The sequence below is a fragment of the Hyaena hyaena genome, unplaced genomic scaffold (assembly GCF_003009895.1).
Source record: "Hyaena hyaena isolate Hyena2069 unplaced genomic scaffold, ASM300989v1 scaffold_134, whole genome shotgun sequence".
Taxonomy (NCBI): Eukaryota; Metazoa; Chordata; class Mammalia; order Carnivora; family Hyaenidae; genus Hyaena; species Hyaena hyaena.
In genome coordinates this window covers 58718-80424 of record NW_024080766.1, presented here as the reverse complement: position 1 = coordinate 80424, position 21707 = coordinate 58718, and positions in this window count along the sequence as shown.

Sequence of the window (21707 nt, the reverse complement as noted above, 5' to 3'; positions counted from 1 at the left end):
GCAAATAAACAAACAAAAGAAACAAAACCATCATTTAGTCTTGGTTTGAGCCACTTACATCCCCAGGTGCTTGCTATTTGGAATTCCACATAAGGAAAGCTCAAACTGCTGACTGACTACCCAAAGGCCTTGGTTGACTTCCTGCTGCTCACAGACTGCCTTGCATGAACCCTAGCCTGGGGGCCCTGGAGGACAAGGTCTTTGGACTCAAACACACTTGGGTACAATCTCAGCTTTACATGTAGTTGCTGAAGGATCTGGATTAATGGCAATCCTTAGAAGACAAACTTTTTTTCATCCCAACATGAGAATGTTAGTCTCCAACTTTACAGGAATATTAGTCAACACACATGAAGCACCCAACTGCAGGTGGATAACACATGTAAGCTCTACAACAGACTCCTCTAACAGGCATTTATTCTCTCATCTGACCACAAAGTGCAAACTTCTCTTCTGTTGGCTCAGTGTGAGAGCTCTCATGCCCTGAGTTCACTCTTCTCACCGCCACCACTGCTGCACTCATAGTGATGAACACCAGCCTTTGAGGGCTTCCTATGTGTCAGGCAACCACCTGGCTCTCAGCAGACAGCACCACAGAATCACCACAGTCTGTGGGGCCTGTGCAGAACACATTACCCCCATTTGCAACAAATTCATTTCCACTCATTCTCTGGCATGAACGGCTCCCTCCACTTAAGAGTCAAAACCATGGTTTCAACCTTTCTTGTGACACACACCCTGCCTGGCAAGAGCTGGCTTATTCTGTAAGCTTAGGCTTCTTGATAGACTCAAAGAGTGTCTTCTCATCCTCACATTTCACCAAGAGCCAGGTCATGGCAAAGTACTCACTCCAAACCTCAGGCTCATATCATGACTTGTTTCCTAACCATTTCTATGTAAAATTACACTCATTTCATTCCCTCTACTCTAGTGATGTGGTCCTCCTCCTCATCTCTTGTCCTCAGAGATGACAATTCCCTCCACATTGTCACTTAGGCTCCAAACAGGGTAGAGAAAAATTTTGAAGAGTTAACACATCAATCAGACATCAGAAGTCACCATATTTATCCTTAGTTGAATTAATATGCACATCAAGGGGTGCCTGGGTGGCTGAGTTGGTTGAGTGTCTGACTTTGGCTCAGGTCATGACCTCATGGTTCATGGGTTCTACCTTCCCACTGGGCTCTGTCGTGACATCTGGGAGCCTGTAGCCTACGTTGGACTCTGTCTCCCTCTCTCTGTCCCTCCCCCACTTGCACTCCCTCTCACTCAAAATAAACATTAAAAAAAAACCCACATCAAACTTCAGTACTGAGAAAATATTGCAAAGAAAACTAAAGCTTAAATTCTTACCTTGATATTCTTGAGGCTCTAAGAGGGGAAAAAACAAAATTAAATTTGCTGTGAAAACAAATTATTAGTAAAAACCTATAGTTCATGATAAATACCAAAATAGTAATCCAATGAAATTATAATAATTCACAGGATTAAAAAAAAAAGAAAAAATTAAAATTTCCTATTTAAGTCATGTTACTTCACAATTTCTTCTAAAGAGCACAATGTAAACAGACCATGCAAGTTGGGGAGGGGCAGAGAGAGAGAGAAGGTCCCAAGCTGTCTCTGCACCCCAACATGGGCTCAATCTCACAAACTGAGATCATGATCTGAGCCAAAATCAAGACTAACACACTTAACTGAGCCATGCAAGTGCCCTACAGGCTTGCTTTTTCATGAGTAAGTGAAACATTCACACTGGGATCCAGTTATATCTTTATATTTGAACAATCCTAAGGACATTTGGGAACTTTTTCCTTTGGGTAAATCAATACTCTGTGCACGTACATGGCGAAACAAAGGACAACTCCTTCACTTCCCTATCATGTCACTCCTAGGGATTTTCCTACTAAACCTGTCCCAGCAGGATGCAGCTAGTTAGTTTCCTGTGGGCTCCTTAGAGCTCCCATCAAAGTGGTGGGTCAGAGTCCCTGGGGGCAGCCTCCAAAACCACAAACAATGGGCTGATCAGAAGTTCTTAAAAGTCAATAAACCAGGAAGCACAGAGCACAAAGGAGACTTCCTTTTTTAACCCTCTAGTACGAATACCAATGCTTCAGTTACCACTGTTCTCAGGGCTACCAAACTTCACAAATATGAACAGTAATGGACCCTAAACTTACAAGGCTTGAATCTGGATCTTGACAGGGCTTCCACGAGCCAGTCTAATATCCATAGATACTATTAAATAAGAGTTTCTGACATTTTTTAAAACAATTTTTCATGAGATATAATTCACATATCATATAAGCCCCTATTCAAGAAAAAGATCTCAGTGGCTTTTACTATCTTCATAAATCCTTCCTTCTTGATACTATAAATATACTGTTTTCAGGTTTCCATCCTGTCAATGCTGATCATTTAGACCAAGCAAGACAGAGAGGACCCAGAACTTGATGTGGACAGCTGTGGTCACAACTACTTCAGGTTTGTGGAGAAACATGCCTGTAGTCTCCAGTTTTCAGGAAGAACTGAAGTTCTTCTGAAGTTCCCATCAAGAACCCCATGAAAAAGCTGTCGAACCATGTAAGGACACAAGTCTAAGTCTAAACCCAACTGACTCCATGACAGGCTTTAAGTTTCCCCTCTAAACTAGAAGGCCTATGTTTCAGCTTCCCTGAAACTATCAGGCAGTTACACATTGCCCAAGGCAAGAGAAACCACCCTTGCAACACCCAATCAGGAAAGGCCAGCGACCACCCTCCACATTACTGAGGGAGAGGCCTATAGATAAAAACTATAGATAGGACCCTGTTACCTAATGTTAAAGTTAACCCATTAGTCACTGAACAAGACCCTAGGCTCACTCTGTAATTGGTTGAATTTAAAGGTACTCTAAATGTTGTAATTGGATCCCGCCAAAAGTAACGAATACTCTAGACAATGTGTATGGTTAAACCCGCTGTCAATAATGTTGAATAATTATGATTGGATCACTGTTTCCATGCCACAACTTCTGTAACTCCCCCGTCACAAACCCCATAAAAACCCTACTCTGCCTTTGCTCGGGGCTCTCAGCACGGATCCACTTGGTGAGGTCTGGGAGCCCAAGCTTAAGCCCAAATAAACGCCCTTTGCTTTTGCATACATGACTCGGACTCCTTGGTGGTCTTGGGGTTTTGGGGAGATCGCAATCTGGGCATAACAACCACAGTGTGAAAGAACTCTATATGAAGGAAGAATCCACCCATGTCCCATGTTTACTCACATTCGTGTTTGAATAACTGGGTCACCAGAGCATGAGTAGACAGAAAAAGAGCCTCTGCACCTTCATGTCCTGATCGTTTTAGGGGCTTCTGGGGCACCAAGCAAGAGGTGGGGTTGGGAATAAGGCGGGGTGGTAATTGGGGTTGGGGGTGGTGTTTCAGGAGAAGAAGGGAGTCAGGGACAGTACTGAGATCATATCTAGTACTAGAGAAGAGAGGGGGGTGTTCAGACAGGTTAGTTGATCAGTAGGTCAATAAATTACTGGGTGAACAGGACACAAATAGCAGCTAGAGCAGAGGAAGATGCATCTATCTTCAAGTCTTCAACTGTCTGAGTATTGCCTTAACAGCTTGGAACCTTTATACTCTCTCTCGACCCATCAGCTGCCTTTGCTCCTGGTAGATCAAAACAGACACCCCAGCATGACTTCATTTTTCTAAAAAGCTACTTCTTACCTGGTGCAACACCACATGCCATCCAATGACAGTTGCTCTCTGGAACACTGGCAGACCTCCTGGTTTCTGGTCCTTCCCAACCCAGCTCCCTTTCCCCTCTTCTAGGAGTTCTCTCCTTCCTTTCAGAACTCCAATGAAATACATAAGCAGAATGAGTTTTCAACCCTTTCTAAATAACTCCAAGAAGACAGACCATCCATAAGATACGATCTTGATAGCAACCATATGAATCCCACACCTATATCCATATAGGTGTCCACATCTACATATAACATGTGGATGACACATTAACTTTAGGCACATAGGATACAGATACAAAAATTCACACTACTTATTTTGGCCATAAGTGAAATTTCAATATATTCCAGAGGAATGAAATATACAGAGCATCTTTTGGTAATATAATGTGCTAGAAATCACTGCTAAAAAGCTAAGTAGAAATTCCCATATGTTTAGTAACTGAGAAGCACCTCAAAGAATATGATTAAAGAAATCCCAAAGAAAAACCTACATTTGGCTGAATGATATGAACCTGATAAAGTTAGAATCCAATATGTCTCCAGATTGGAAATATCCTGAAATATTGGTATAAGATTTTTTGGTCCCCAAATCATCTCTAATTGACCTAGACATTTAAGTACCTCAAATAGTGGTTGATCTGTGACTTGTCTATGTGACCCTCCTACCCATTAGGTTGGACTTTACAGTATGAATCCCACGAGAGGAATAATCCAAGCTGATTCTCATGGGATCTCCTGGGATCTGCAGGAATGTGAGCATTTTAAGAGTAATAGTTCATCAGCTTATCTCCTGGGGGCTCTGGGACAACATCCAGATTGGCATCACCAGGTGTGCTGGGTGGGGAGGGCCTAGCAGGTGGCCAGGGTCACCCCAGTTATAACTGGAGTGGGGATCAGGGAAAGCAGCAGCAGCGAACAGAGACTGGGGACCTTGAACTGGTGAGATTATTCATAGAGGTAAGGTAGTGTCCCCAAAGCCAGTATCAGCTTCCCATTTGGGGAGCCCTTTGTGGCCCCTGGGGGCAGGTCTAGGAGCCTAGAGTTTGAGATCCAGCTGTGCTGGTTGTCAGCTTTGTGACCCTGGGCTGGTTTCTTTCAGTAAAATGGTTTCCTTTCATGTCCATAACTGCTGAGGACAAGAGAAAGCCACATCTTGAAAGCCACACCTGTACACATTAGGGTCACTATCTCTGTGTGATGCAGGATCATCAAGCCCAGTGGTCATGAATGAATTCTTGAGACGTTTTATGGTGCAAAAACGTGTTTTAATTGTACCACAGGGACAGGATCCAGTGGCAGAAAGAGCTGTACTGGGAAGAGGAGGAGTTATTGATTGTGTACTTTTATGTTTGGGGGGTGGGGAGAGTAGAGATAACAAATCTCTAAAGGGATTAGTGCATATTAAAGAAGAATCCTGGGATCCTGGAGGTCTGGCTGTTGTGAAGACAGGGTTGCTTTCAGTCTCTAGCAAAACAACAACATTAAGACAGCCATGAGCGCCTTGAGTAGGGTCATGATCTACATGTCTCAGGGATTTATAGGTGGGCTTCAAGTTGTGAGAAAATATCATTTTGACTATGATCCTCTTGGCTTTGTTCTCCTCATTTCCCCCCCTGAACAATTTTTTAAGTTTATTTATTTTGAGAGAAAGCCATAGAGAGTGATCAGGGGAGGGTCAGAGAGAGAGAGAGAGAGAGAGAGAGAGAATCCCAAGCAGCATTCACTGTCCTATTGCTAAGCCCAATGTAGGGCTGAACTCATGAATCATGAGATCATGACCTCAGCTGAAATCAAGAATCAGAGCCTTAAGTGACAGAGCCATCCAGCTGCCCCACTGGCCCCCGAACAATTCTGACCCTTAAATCTTTAAGATTTTTGAAGGCAGAAGACCTCATCTTCTGTAGCATCTTACTTCTGAATACAGACCTAGAGATGTCCCTACCTAATAAGTCAACATTGATTAGTCAGGAATGTATAGGGGAGTTAGGAAAAGTGGAGGCAGCCAAGTCCAAAGTGGACATCAAAGAAGTATGTCTGTGGGTGATAAGGACCATCTGTCAACCTGAAGTTACTATAGTGATGGCACCAAGCAGAGAAACTTTGGAAAAGGCAACATATGCAGATTAGTATGGCTATAAGAATGAGAAGTCCAACAAAGAGACCCTTAGTAGTTGACCATAATCCTCCTGTGAACCAGGAACTTAACTAGTCCTTGAAAGAGAGGGAAGTATTTTGTAGAGCCTTAATTTGAGTATACATGTCAGTTGGTAACCCTGTCATATTTTTGTGATAATCTGGAGTACATACATAGCACTCTGCTTTAATCAAGCATAGGTGCTTCCTTGAGCACAGCCAGGATATCAAGAGCCATTCGTTTTTGGAGGGCCACTTTTTAAACTGAGCTAGGTCTTTAAATATGGCTACTGTATGCTTTGCTAAGCCTCTATTTGCAATTTTACATCAATATAGGTGGCCCCTGGGGCAAATATGGCTAAGGGATAAAACCATCAAGAAGCCCTCATTGTTTGGTGTCTAACTTTAACAATACCCTAATTATGAGGAATCACTGGCAAGTGGGAGAAATCTGGTCTCGGGAGATAAGGGCATCCCCAAGTGCATCATCTAATCCAGGCATAAGTAAAGTGGGGCCATACATTATCTACAAAAGCATAGTTAACCCTATGGACTGGGACATGCTCTGGTTTTGTAATTCCAGCCACACAGAATTGGTCAAGGTGATAGCTGAGTTTACCACTGTGGGGGAATCCATCCCATTTTCCAGCTATTCAAATAAGCATACGCCTATGGAGTCCTGCTATTATCCCCACAGAATAACAAACAAGAAGATTCTCTATATATGAGCTACTGTGGCAATTTCTCTGAAGTTTACCTCAAGTTTGCCTACCTCTAGCTTAGGCAAATAACAGACATTCAAAGACAATCAGAACTAGAGTTTAACACCTGCAAAGAGGTGTTATTGAAATATAATTTTCTCTCCAAAATCACCCTATTTCCAGAGATAGCCAAATCAAGACTAATTCATTTGAAAAACAAGTTCAGTTTTAACAAACTTGGCCTAATTATTTATATAAGCTCAGCAAGAATAGTGACTGATCATATAAACCTTTACAAAAACTTTATGGAACTTTCAATAAAGAATGTTGATTGAATTTTTAGTAGCTGCTCTAGGCCAGAGTCCAAGCCAAATACTTGCCATCAGACATGACTGTAGTACCTGTAGATGTGGGTGAATTCCTCTTCTCAAGGTTCCCCAAATATCCTGAGGTTCCTGAACCAGCCAGGAAGTGATATTCTTTACTCACCTGGGAACTGCTGGGAAATCTGTAAGCAAGGTATCAGGCCAAGAGTTCCAAGGGGCTTTACTGGCTTAAGTTTCATTTTTTATAAATGTTTCTTTATTTTTGAGAGAAAGGCAGGGTGATGAATGGGAGAGGGTCAGAGAGAGAGGGAGAGAGAAGATCCTAGCAGGCTCTGTGCTGACAGTACAGAGTCTGATGTGGAGCTTGAACTCACAAACTGTGAGATTGTGACCTGAGCTGAAGTTAGATGCTTAACTGGCTGAGCCACCCAGGTGTCCCTTGGTTTTATGTTTCATAAAAGCAACCTTATTTCCTCAAAGCTGTATGGTCATATCTGAATCTATGGTTCAGATATGTCTCTCTGAAATATGACATTCCAGTCAAAGCTTTGGTAAAATGCCAATATTTCCAATGGTGTCCTATTAAAAGGAGAATAGATTTTTATTGAACTCATGAAAACAACTGTAATTGCCTCGAAAAAAGGATATTAACTGAGAGCTTTTGAATTTCAGAGGGTTCAGCTAGGGAGGAAATAAGATGCTTCAGTTTGTTCACAAATGAATATTTTACTATGTCTGTATGTTATAGAGAGTCATCTTAAGAGAAAGTTTCCTTAATCTGGAAGAGCAAACATCAGAGAATAAGCAATGTTCAAACAAGAGTCACAAAAACTATAATCATCTTCTTCAATTCCTTTAGTTCCATGTTACTAATTCATGTTCAGTTTGAATGTAGCTAGGTCTGGAAATTCTTACCGATTTCAGCTTTATGATTTTTTTAAGTTTATTTATTTGTTTGGGAGAGACAGAGATAGCACCAGTGGGAAAGAGGCAGAGAGAGAGAGGGAGAATCCCAAGCAGGCTCCACACGCCCGACACGGGGTTCAATCTCATGAACCATGAGATCATGACCTGAGTCAAAACCAAGAGTCAGATGTTTAATTGACTGAGTCACCCAGATGCCCCAGTTTTACAATTTTAAAGATATCAAAAACCTGTACTTGTTAAAAAAAATAAGTAATTTTTATGATCTGGTTTAAGATGAAACTCATTTGCAAATGGCAAAAGACCATAATGCTATTGATGAGAAAGTTCAGTTATTTCTGTAACACCGGACACCTCAATAATCAGACTGTCAAGTGATTTTAAAACTTCAGGAATTTCCTTTCTATATCTATATCTATCTATCTTTCTCCTCATATGAACAGTTATAGCATTTACCCAAGCAATACAATCTAAGGTATATCATTATTTGTTGGTGCTTTCCATGTAACTTAACATACCAAATAAACAAGCCTGGTTGGTCAAAAAGACTTCACTTACAATTCAGATCTCGGGAAAGTTTTAAAGTTCATGCCTAAATAGGATTATGGATCATTATAAAACCTAAAATTTAATTATTTATTTAACCAAACTTACAAAGGCAAATAGAAAGGGTAATATACTTATGAGTAAAACTTAGCTCTTTTAACATTGCGAAGTTTTAACTTTCTTAACCAAAGACCTGATAAAGACACATAGAAACTTTGGTCTTCTGACACAAAGAAATGGAAAAACATTCCATGCTCATGGATTGGAAGAATAAATATAGTTAAAATGTCATTACTACCCAAAGCAATCTACACATTCAATGCAATCCCAATCAAAATTGCACCAGCATCCTTCTCAAAACTAGAACAAACTATCCTAAAATTTGTATGGAACCATAAAAGACCCCGAATAGCCAAAGTAATATTGAGGAAGAAAACCAAAATGGGAGGCATCACTATCCCAGACTTTAGCCTCTACTACAAAGCTGTCATCATCAAGACAGTATGGTATTGGCACAAAAACAGACACATAGACCAATGGAAGAGAATTGAGAACTCAGAAGTGGACCCAAAAGTATACAGCCAACTAATCTTTGACAAAGCAGGAAAGAGTATCCAGTGGAAAAAAGACAGCCTCTTTAACAGATGGTGCTGAGAAAACTGGACAGCAACATACAGAAGAATGAAACTAGATCATTTTCTCACCCCATACACAAAAATAAACTCAAAATGGATAAAGGACCTGAACGTGAGACAAGAAACCATCAAAACCCTAGAGAAGAAAGCAGGAAACAACCTCCTTGACCTCCACCACAGCAATTTCTTACTTGACACATCCCCAAAAGCAGGGTAATCAAGAGCAAAAATAAACTATTGGGACCTCATCAAGATTAAAAGTTTCTGCACCGCAAAGGAAACAATCCATAAAACTAATAGGCAACAGACGGAATGGGAAAAGATAGTTGCAAATGGCATATCAGATAAAGGGCTAGTATCCAAAATCTATAAGGAACTCACCAAACTCCACATCCGAAAACAAACAATTCAGTGAAGAAATGGGCAGAAGACATGAACAGATACTTCTCCAGATGGCCAAGAGACACATGAAACGATGCTCAGCACCCCTCCTCATCAGGGAAATACAAATCAAAACCACACTGAGATACCACCTCACGCCAGTNATGGCCAAGAGACACATGAAACGATGCTCAGCACCCCTCCTCATCAGGGAAATACAAATCAAAACCACACTGAGATACCACCTCACGCCAGTGCCAGTCAGAGTGGCTAAAATGAGCAAATCAGAGGTCTCTAGATGCTGGCGAGGATGTGGAGAAATGGGCACCCTCCTACACTGCTGGTGGGAATATAAGCTGGTGCAGCCCCTGTTGAAAACAGTGTGGAGGTTCCTCAAGAAATTAACAATAGAACTCCCCTAGGACCCAGCAATAACACTGCTAGGAATTTACCCAAGGGATACAGGGGTGCTGATGCATAGGGGCACACGTACCCCAATGTTCATAGCAGCACTCTCAACAATAGCCAAAACATGGAAAGAGCCTAAGTGTCCATCAATGGACGAATCGATCAAGAAGATGTGGTTTATCTGTACAAGGGAATACTCCATGGCAATGAGAAGGAATGAAATCTGGCCATGTGTAGCAACATGGATGGACCTTGAGGGTGTTATGCTGAGCGAAATCAGTCAGGCAGAGAAGGACAGATACCATATGTTTGCATGTATAGGAGGATTAGGAGGTACTTAACGGAGGATCATGGGGGAGAAGGGGGAAATAGTGGGGGAGAGGGAGGGAGGCAAACCATGTGAGACTCTTGAATGCTGAGAACAAACTGAGGACTGATGGGTATGGGGGGTAGGGGAAGGGGGGTGATGGGCACGGAGGAGGGCACCTGTGGGGATGAGCACTGGGTGTTATACGGAAACCAACTTGACAATAAACTATTTTAAAAAAAGAAAGAAAGAAACTCTGGTCTTCTGGACAAGGAAAAGAAAAGATGGGGGGAAAACTTTGTTTACATTTTCTTATCAAGTGCAAACTAGCAATCCAAGAAAACTTTTGTCTTTTTTTAGAAGAGAGAAAGCAGAATTTCCATCCTCTAACAATGTACCTTTAAAATCCATTCATTTGGGGATACCTGGATAGCTCAGCTGCTTGAGCATCCCACTCCTGATTTTGGCTCAGATCATGAATGGAAGGAACCCTGAGTCAGGCTACACACTGGGTGTGGAGCCTGCTTAAGATACTCTCTCTCTGCCCCTCCCCCATGTGGGCACACACACAGTCTCTCAGATACAAAATAAATAAAATCCATTCGTTTCAATCTTATTCTGTCTTGACCACATATAAAATTGCTGTACAAAGTTTTCCCTTCACAAACCTTCTACAACTTTCTTTGGCATTCAGATTTTCTCCCAAGCCATTTCTTTCCGAACAACCCATCTCATTACGGGAGAAAATTACTTTCTTTTACCTCAACAGAAATGTACTCTCACCATTCCTCACGTCTTTCTTACACATCTCTTACTTTTTTACATGCAGAGTTACTTCTCTTGTTTCTGTCAGTCTTAATGACATTTAGCAGGAAAATTTTAACACTTACAAACCAAAGTCTCCAGTGAAAACTAAGTAGTAATCAGTTGTGAACTGCTTTACCAGAATTCTTCTAGATATAAAATTTATAATTACATTTTATAATTAAAAATATATTTTCCATAGTACAATCTTTTAATAAAGCACAAAGCATATTTACCAACAGACACAAATATCCTCAGCTTCTCTGCAATAAGAAGCCAAAAGCACAAATCTACATTCAGTAATCAACGCTACAGCACTGTCCTATTTGGAAAAAGTCTAGATGGCCAATGAATTCAATTCTATTTATCATTCAAGCAAAACTGTAAAGTTAAAGACTTTTAAAGCTATCTTAACAATTATCCAAGAAAACTTTGAGACAGACAAAATTAAGAATCATTTTAAGTCATCTTTTTGGTAACAAGTTGCAAAAGAAATAACACAAGCTTATTTGACTTTCTGCACACCTTGGTAGAATAAAAGTTTTATATCTAATGCTGACAACTCCAAAGACATGCCCATCTTCCTTAAACCAACAAACATAGTTGGTGGTCTCAGTTCTCCAGGATTTATTTGGGATCTATTTACAATTTTTTAAAAAATCATTCTGCACACATATGTGCTCAATGCAATATGTTAAAATAATTTTAATAAAAGAACTTCAGCACTTTTAATGAAAAAACAAACAAAAAACAAACAAAAACAGTATCATTCTGGAGGGTACTCATTTGGCCTTTGGTCTAAAGGAACTGTGCTAGATTTTGGTCTAATTCCAGTTTGGAATGAGGCTGCTCCTAATGGAACCGGGCTAGCTCTCAGTCTGAGTCCTTTTCAAAATCAGACCTTTCCAGTTGGAACTGTGCCAGTCGGAATTGTGAAGGCCTTTGTTCCTATTCCCTTTTGCAACCGGACTGTTCCCACTGGAACTCTGCATGGTGGGACTGTGCTAGCCTTCAGTTTGTGATATGGGGCTCGACTGTTCTCTGTAACTGTGCTGGCCTTTGATATGATTCTTTCTGGAAACAGGCTGTCCCTGAAAACCTTCTAAGAAATGAGATCCCAGACATCAAAGTGCTTTGAGGGCATCCTGCCTACTGGGACTCTGGCTTTATGCTTAAAAACTATGGTCCCTCTCTGTATACACATTTATAAATAAATAGACGAACTTAACCAGAAAAAATTTAGAACTTCAATGACCATGATGGGGAACTTTCAGTCATCTCAAACTTAATTTTCTCAAAGCTAAATTGGACAACCATGTTTCTAAAATTGACAAAACTGAATGGGATGCCTATTTCAGTAGGTATTTTGAAGCTTCCAAATGCTATCAGGAATCGAAAATCACATTTCTCCAAATGCCATTTATAAACTAAATGAGGCAAGCATAGATTAAAAAGACAAAAGGGCTTCAGATTTCTCTTCTTCCCTTCCCCCACAGAGAGGAGGCAACCATCGTGTGCTCAGGCCACACCTGCCTCTTGTGCCCATCTTCCGCTATCTGACACAGCCTGTAAGGCCATGACTAAGGCCTCAGATTTTGCTTAAGGCTCCCTTCCTGTTGTTTCTTTATTTTGTTTTGTTTTGTTTCATCTCGGCTGTAATGTCCCTACTGGTAGCTCATTAGAGCTTCTCCAGGGTCCCTTCCAGGACAAGAGACAATTTTTGCAGCTTCCTCTGAGTATCTGAGGCCAAGTAAAATGGTCTCAGCCTCAGGGGTGTCAGGGGAGACAGCCATATATTTAATGAGATACTTCCTCAACCTCTCCAGGAAGGCCTTTGGGGTCCCATTTTGTGTTTGTAAAATACTGGCTAATTTAACATAATTTAAGGGCTTAACCTTAGACCTCCTTTATTCCCTAAAGCACAAGCTTGGAAGTGTTGGCAATAACATTTCTTAATGGAATGGTCATAGTCCCAATTAGGATCTTGGGATGTAATTACCTGGGCCCCGCTAGGAAACTGGAAATTCCCTTTAGGACTCTCATCTCCATAATTAATGAGTTGTCTTTATCTTTTTCTTTCAGAATTTATGGATCAAAATTATCCCAACTTGTCAGAATGCATCCCAAAGGGGTACTGGCCTTGGTTGGCGAGTTGCCCATCTATAGGCAAAGGAGGAAGAGGCATCCCTTATCTTAACTTTTCACAGCTGGCCAGGAGAAGCCTCACGTCCTGACCCTGATAGTTGCACAGGAGAAGCCTCATCTCCGGACCCTGCATCTTGGCTGGGTATGCGGCCGGCAGCCAAAACCTTTGTCAGTCTCATGAGGCGCTGGGAGCAGTCGCTCTTATCCCGGCTTCACCCTGCCTCTGAGAGCTGACCTTGTCTTCCCTGATTTCTCCTATCCCTCCATTTTCTGCCTGCAGGACTTTGGGCTGCACAGACTTTGACTGTGACCAAGCAAGACTTCCTTGGTTGTAGAAGGACGCACTAATTTTATTTTGGCCTGAAGAAATCCTCTTTACAAATGTATTTTAAAAGGCTCAGGAAAACCATTTTTTGTAAGGATAAAATTGGCTGCCAAGAGGGCTAATAGGGCCAAAGTAGAGGTCTATTCCCTTGCCTTTTTCAGCAGTGCCCACAGAAATATGTTCTAGCCATGTGGTTATCCATTTTAGAGTATCTAGATTGTTGCAAATTGGCATCCACTGGGCTAAGTGCAGCAAAATAGCTCCTATGTATTCCAGTAAAAGCCCTTTATGTTATAGTCATATATCACTTAAATGGCACAGGCATCCATTCCTGCTCTAAACAGAAACAATCAGGGGCACCTGGTTGACTCAGTTGGTTAAACGTCCTACTTCAGCTCAGGTCATGATCTTCCAGTTCACGGGTTCAAGCCCTGCATGGGGCTCTGTGCTGACAGCTAGCTCAGAGACTAGAGCCTGTTTCAGATTCTGTGTCTCCCTCTTTCTGACCCTCCCCTGCTCATGCTGTCTCTCTCTCTCTCAGAAATAAATAAAACATTAACAAAAATTTAAACAGAAACAACCCAAATGTGGAGCATTTGGAGTCTGGTAGCAAGGACATCGTTACTATCTCCAGCCTTTGAGTCAAAGGAGGGGCAATTTCAACAAAGGTTTGAGTAAAACAAATCAAAAGGGCATGCTGTTCTGCTATCCTGACCTTTTGGTTAAAATCATGTTTTTTTCCACCTTTTTGGGCAGACATAAGTGGTAAAAAAAAAAAACACCTTTTTAACTTTTTTTTTTAATCAAAAGCATACCAACAATCCAAGAAACCTTTGCTTTTAAAAGAGAGAGTAGGGCAGAATTTTAATTTTATACCAGTGTACTTTTAAAATCCATTTGTGTTAACCTTAGTGCATCCTGACCACATATAAAATTTCCTTCCAAAGTTTCTCTTCACAAACTTTCTACAACTTTCCTTTGCTTTCAGATTTTGACCTAGTCCCCTTTTCTCCAAACAACTAGTCTCATTTGGAACAAAATTACTTTCTTTTACCTTCAACAAAAAAATGTATTCCCATTCCTTATATCTTTCTTATATATCTCCTACTTTTCTACATAGTAACTTTATTTTTACAGTCTTAATTACATTAAGCAGAATTTTAACTCTTAGAAACCTTAGTCTCCAGTGAAAACTAAATAGTAACCAATTGTGAACTGTTACAGAATTCTGCTGATGGCAAACTTATCAATTAATTAAGCAGAAGCATGCTTTCCAATAGACCCAAATACCCTTTGTTTCTGTGCAATAAGTCAAAAGCACAAACCTATGTTTAGCAATAAATACTTTAGCACTTTATCTCATTTGGAAAAGACTTAGATGTTCAATGAATTAAATTTCAATTTATCATCCAAGCAAAACTTGAAAAGTTTCAGGTTACCAAAGACTGAAAGCTATCTTAACAATTACCCATGAAAACTCTGAGAAAGAATTAACCATCATTTTAAGTCACCTTTTTCCTAACAAATTGCAACAGAGATAACATGAGCTTATATGATCTTTAGTAAACCTAGATAGAATTAAAAGTTTTCTATTTAATGCTGATAACTCTTATGTTTAATTAAACAAACTAACTTAAATTAGTTTAAATACCTAATTTAGTTTCTCTTGTCTGCTTAAAAGACAATCAATTTGTTCCCTATTGTCAGTTTGTACCTGGGACAGTGGTGAGGAGATCTGAAGTGGGTGGCCCAAGGGTGTGCTCTTTGCTCCCTGATGTCAGAGGGTGGGAGTAGGAGCCTGTGGTGCCTGAGGCACTGAGGATGGTATAGGAACCAGTTATGCAGGTCTCACCCAAAGTGGTACAGAAACAGGAGGAGGGGGAGGAGAAGGCAGAAGAGGTGAAATTCCAACTAAAAGCCTAAGGCAAATAAAGGCCCAGAGGGCAGAGACAGAGGTCTCCTGGTCTTAAAGCCTGTTAACTTGAACAGATAGGCGGATACCAGGTTGTTTCCAACAACAACTGGAATTAGGCAGTCCATGGCAGGCTAGAGAAGACAGGGAACTTCCCCCAAACAAAAGTTTTGGCACCATTTGGGAATATTCCTTAAAGTCTCCATCCCAAGGTAGACTAACTAGAGACACTTGGCTCTAATCATCATAGTCATTGATCCAGGAAATGAATGAAGGAGAAGGCCCCACATAAAGTTAGAGTAACCTGGATGTATTAGGAAAAGAGTGAAACAGTGTTAGAGTCCCCTTTGTTAGGGATGGTCTGTTCCCCACCCCCACCCCAGAACCCTGGGTTAGGTTTTGGAACACTTCTATATATTGTTCAGGGTTGTCTGCAAATTTGCTCAGGTCCTTTTCATTTGCTTAGAATATTGCAAGGAAAATGGAACCTTCATGGGGCCAAATTCACCATGAAGTATTTTAGTTAGTAGATACATTGGATGTGCCTTCCTTTCGAGGGGAGATTTTTCATCTCTGATAGTCCTGGATAAGGAGGGAATGAAGGTCTAACAGGTGGCTTTTCCTGAGAAGAGCCTTCAGGGGGCAAGTCTGCAAGAACTTGCTTTTCTTGGCCCCTTACAAGGGCCAGAAGGTTGGCACCTAACTTACAACTCTTACATAAGGAAATTTTGACCATTTACTCTCTCTTTTACATTAATGAGCTAACTTTAAGACAGTACTGACTGAATGCCTCCCTCAGGAGGCCAGAAATCTCCATCTTCCAGGAGGTATTTCAGGATCCTCTTAGCATTGGCAGGCCCAGTATCAAGTCCTGACCCAGATAAGCCTCCCGAGGAAGTCTTAAGCAGTATGAGGTCACCACAGAACCATGAATTGGGATTCAACACTCACTTCAGCCCCTTGGTCATGTCAGAAACTTTCCGCTGTCTGTCTCATTCACACACAGTCATAGAGTGACTCCAACCAGTCACACAGTGCCTTAGAGTTTCAGCTTCGTTCCTTATTCCTTATGGAACTACTCTGGCAACTTTGGGAGGTGATCATAGGCTCCCCTTCTGCCTCTTAGGGGCAGGTCTACTAAAGGAACCTGGGTTTTTACCAGTCTGACCACTGGCACTCCCTGATCTGGTTTCTGGGCCTCACCGGGTTCTGTTGTGCATCTGGGGCCCTTGCCCCAGAGTGCCAGGAGGGGCCAGTCTCCTACAGATCAAGTGGTCTGCTAGTGCCAGGTGAGGTCACTTCTCTTGATGCTTCAAGGTTCATACCCCAGCAACAAAGGAGGTGGAAACGTAACATCTCCAAATCCCTGGAGCGAGTCCCCAAGAAATACAGCAGGATTATTGCACAGAGAGATAGTACACTGAGGCTCTTTGTCCAGGAAACAACTTTACTCATCGTGTTTGCACAGATTCAGTTGGTTCATACCCGAAAAACTGAGCCCTGAGTGCAGCAGGGTATAGCCTTTTAGGCAATTTCCACTTCTTTGCTCCCACATATGGTGGCACGTATAGTCTGATTCCATCCAGTCCAAGTTACAGAGTCAAGTCAGAGCTATGCATGTGTGTATGGGAACCATTGGGCCATGTGGCCTTCTTTTGTTCTGAGAAGACTCCCACCACATTCTTTAGGGAGGGGCTCTACCACATAGCTACCACCTCTCCCATTACATCACAATTACAGTATCATGGACTGTATTCCTTATGCTCTGCTTTTTATTTGCACGACTTGCTTAATTCACAACTGGAGGCCTATATCTCCCTCTTCCTTTCATTTTGTACCTCCCAGCTGTCTGGTAACCATCATTTTATTCTCTGTATTTATAGTTCTGATTCTGCTTGGTTTCTTAATCATTTTTTTTTAGATTCCATTTATGAGTGGAATTATATGGTATTTGCCCCTCTCAGCATGACTTCTTTCACTTAGGATAATACCCTCTGGGTCCTTCGATGGGGTCTCAAATGGCATGATCTCATGCTTTTTAAAGCTGTATGATATTCCATCATGTACATATACCACTTTTTCCTTATCTGTTTGTCTACTAATCTATTTGGCACTTAAGGCTGCTTCCATATCTTGGCTATTGTAAACAGTGCTGCAATAAACATAAGGGTGTGTGTATCTTTTCTATTTAGTGTTTTCCTTTTCCCTGAGTAAATATCAATATTGGTACTACTGGATCATATGGTATTTCTATTTTTAATTTTTTGTGTGAATACCATACTGTGTTCCCCAGTGGCTGTACCAATTTACATTCCCAACAACAGTGCACAAGGTTCTTCTTTCCCTATATCCTCACCAACACTTATTTTTTGTGTTCTTGATTTTAGCCATTCTAACAGGCATGCAGTGATATCACACTGTAGTTTTGATTTGCATTTCCCTAACGATGAGTGATGGTGAGCATCTTATCTTTTCATGTGTCTATTGGCCATCTGTATGACTTCTTTGGGAAAATGTTTTTTTCAGGTCCTCTGTCCATTTATTAGTTGGATTTTTTTTGGTGTTGAATTGTAGGAGTTCTTTTCATATTTTAGATATTAACTCCTACCAGATATATCATTTGCAAATACCTTCTCCCATTCAGTAGGTTGTGTTTTGTTTTGTTGATGGTGTCCTTTGCTGTGCAAAAGCTCTTTACAAGAGGTTAAAGACCTGTATTCTGAAAACTATAAAATACTGATGACATTGAAGATAACACAAATGGAATGATATTCCATGCTCATGGGTTGGAATAATTTGCATTGTTGTGACATCCATATTACCCAAAGCAATCTACAGATTCAATGCAATCACTCTCTTAATAACAAAAGCATTTTTTTTGAAAACTAGAATAATCCTAAAAAATGTATGGAACCACAGAAGACCTCAAATAGCCAAAGCAATAATGAGAAAGAAGAACAAAGCTGTAGTCAGCACAATCCCAGATTTGAAGATATACTACAAAGTTGTAGTAATCAAAACAGCATGGCACTAGATCAAAAACAGATACATAGATCAATGGAGCAGAATAGAGTCCCCAGAAATAAACCCACATGTAGACTATCAGTTAATCTATGACAAAGGAGACAAGGATATACAATAGCAAAAGACAGTATTTTCAATAAATTCTACTGGGAAAACTAGACAGCTCCACATAAGAGAATTAAACTGGACTACTTTATAACACCATACACAAAAATAAGCTCAAAACTGATTACAGCCCTAAATCCATACAAATCCTGGAAATTACAGTCAGTAATTTCTCTGACATCAGTTACAGCAACATTTTTCTAAATACATCTCCTAAGGCAAAGGAATCAAAAGTAAAAATAAACTATTGGAAATTCATCAAAATAAACAGACTCCAAGTATTTTATGTGCCTAAGACTAAAGCTGAATTTCAGGCCAGAGTTAAATCATTTCCTAAAGTGACTGAGGACTCCTATATATTTGCTGAAGAATTTAACATATTTATTCCAACTTACCAACCTGGTTTCTCAGATTCTTATCAGTTGGTTCACATGCTTATTGCCGAGGGCTAAGCCAAATATAGCATGAAACTCGCCCACTGGGAATATCCTGAACAAGATTTAGAGGAACTTCTCAGAGTGGGGCCAAGATGGCAGACCAGCAAGGAAGTTCTTTGTTTCTCTCGTCCCTGAAATACAGCCAGATCAGCACCAAACCATTATGCACACCTAGGAAATTGATCTAAGGATTAACACAACAATGTCCATAATTTGCGCCACAGAACAGGTATGAAGTACAGAGAGGTGAAGTGGGGGAGAGAGAAGCTGTGAAGGGTAGGGAGCTGTTTTGGGGGGAGAGAGGACAGAGAAACTGGGGAAGAAGAGTGTGGTGCACTGGGAGAGTACAGGGAAAAAACTCCTCCAAAAGCAGCTGGAGAGAAAGCAAAAGAGTGGAAACACCCACAAGGGACTGAACAAGAAATCTGTTCCCCAAAAGCACTGATAGGGACAAAGGAGAGGGTTTCAATACCATTAAGACTGTATAAATAAGGGAGCACACAATTGGAAATTCCAGAGCTCAACACCTGGAGGTCCTCTGGTGGGAAGGGTGAATTCTCAGGAGCAGACAGTGAGGTCCGAAGGGTCAGTGGGCCATATGGGGAGAAGTGGTTTCCCCTACTTGGAGGGCATTTGGTGGAGGCCATACAGCCTCCCCACAGGCGAAGATTACAGTGGACCCCAGAGAGCAGCCATGTTTGCTGGTATTAGAACAAAGATTCCAGAATGCAGTGAAATCTGGTGCTAGTTATATGTTGTGATTTGCCATAATTCCTGAACCTTTTCCGCTGCAAGGATCACATGAATATTTCCTGGGGCAAGCTGGTACACAGCCATTGCTCAGCGAGACCCTTCACCAGATGGTTGGAGCGGGTCCAAGCTGCAGAGTTCTCAGAAGTGAGTAGTTTGGAAACACAGCCCAATGTCAGATAAAATTCGAGAGAAGGGTGTTACCTGGTGGGCTGACAGCTTGGACATGGACAGTATAGAAGCAGGGAGTGGGCGGAAGCCTGAGACAAAGGAGGGGTGCTTGAATGTGGGTGAGTGACAACACAGAGCTCCTGTGCCAGAAACTAGGAAGCTGGGTGATGCCAATTTCACCTCTCCCATGCATGTGCATACACACGCTGGTGTGCCATGACAATCCACCCAAGTAAGATAAGCTGAACCACCTCGTGGAGAATGAAGCCGTTATATCAAGCCCAGTCCAACTGTGCCCTCTAAGCACATGCCCTAGAGGATGGCCACAAATCTCTCTGCCTGCCTAGAGTATGGACTATAGAGTGCTTCATAGTTTGAGTTCTAGGGGAAACAGGATGTAATTTGATCCGGTTTTCATTCTGTGTACTGGTTCATCTATTTAATTTCTTTTCCTTTTCTCCTTTCTTTTCTATTTCTTGCATATACAAAGGAAAAAATTATTTTTATTTTGCTTTTTTAAAAAATTAATTCTTCTTCCATGTTGCTACACATGGCCAGATTTCATTCTTTCTCATTCCCATGTAGCATTCCGCTGTATAGATAAACCACATCTTCTTGATCCATTCATCCGTTGATGGACACTAAGGCTCTTTCCATGTTTTGGCTATTGTTGAGAGTGTTGCTATGAGCACTGGGGTACATGTGCCCCTATGCATCAGCACTCCTGTATCCCTTGGGTAAATTCCTAGCAGTGCTACTGCTGGGTCATAGGGGAGTTCTAGTGTTAATTTCTTGAGGAACCTCCACAGTGTTTTCCAGAGGGGCTGCACCAGTTTATATTCTCACCAACAGTGTAGGAGGGTGCCTGTTTCTTGAGGGTGTTATGCCGAGTGAAATAAGTCAGGCAGAGAAGGACAGATACCATATGTTTGCACTTATAGGAGGATTAGGAGGAACTTAATGGAGGACCATGGGGGAGAAGAAGGGGGAAAATAGTGGGGGAGAGGGAGGGAGGCAAACCATGAGAGACTCTTGAGTGCTGAGAACAAACTGAGGACTGATGGGGGTGGGGGGGAGGGGATGAGGGGTGATGGGCATGGAGGAGGGCACTTGTGGGGATGAGCACTGGGTGTTATATGGAACCCAACTTCACAATAAACTATAAATACATACATACATACATACATACATACATAAATAAATAAAAATAAAGGAGTCATTAAGATTAACAAAATTAATTCTTTTCACCATGTTTTTTAATTTTTTGTAAATATTTTCATTCTATTTCATTTTCTTCATTTCATTTTATTCTACTTCATTGTATACATTTGTTTTTAGTTTTTAAACCTTTTCTTACCTTTTTTCTTCTTTTTTTCCTTCCCCCTCCCTTTTTTTCTCTATTCTATCAAGCTTCTTCCAACCACTTGGCCAAAACACACCTAGGATCTAGCTACCTTTACTTGATTTTTGTGTGTTTTTAAAAAATTTTTAATGTTTATTCTTTTTTGAGGGAGAGAGAGAGACAGAGAGTGAGCAGGGAAAGAGCAGAGAGAGAGAGGGAGACACAGAATCTGAAGCAGGCTCTAGACTCTGAGCTGTCAGCCCAGAGCCTGATGTGGGGCTCGAACTCACAAATGGGAGATCATGACCTGAGCCTAAGTCAGATGCTCAACCAACTGAGCCACCCAGGCACCCCTTTGTGTTGTGTTTTATTTTTATTTTTATTTTTATTTTATTAATTTTTTTCTTCTTCCAAAATGAAAAAGTGAAGGAACTCAAACCAAAGGAAAGAATAGGGGCTTAATCAACATAGATATGGCAAGATGTCTGAACTAGAATTTAGAACCAAAATAAAAAGAATACTAGCATGGGTTGAGTAAAGAATAGAATCCCTTTCCCTTCCTACAGAGATAAAGGAAGTAAAATCTAGTCAGGAC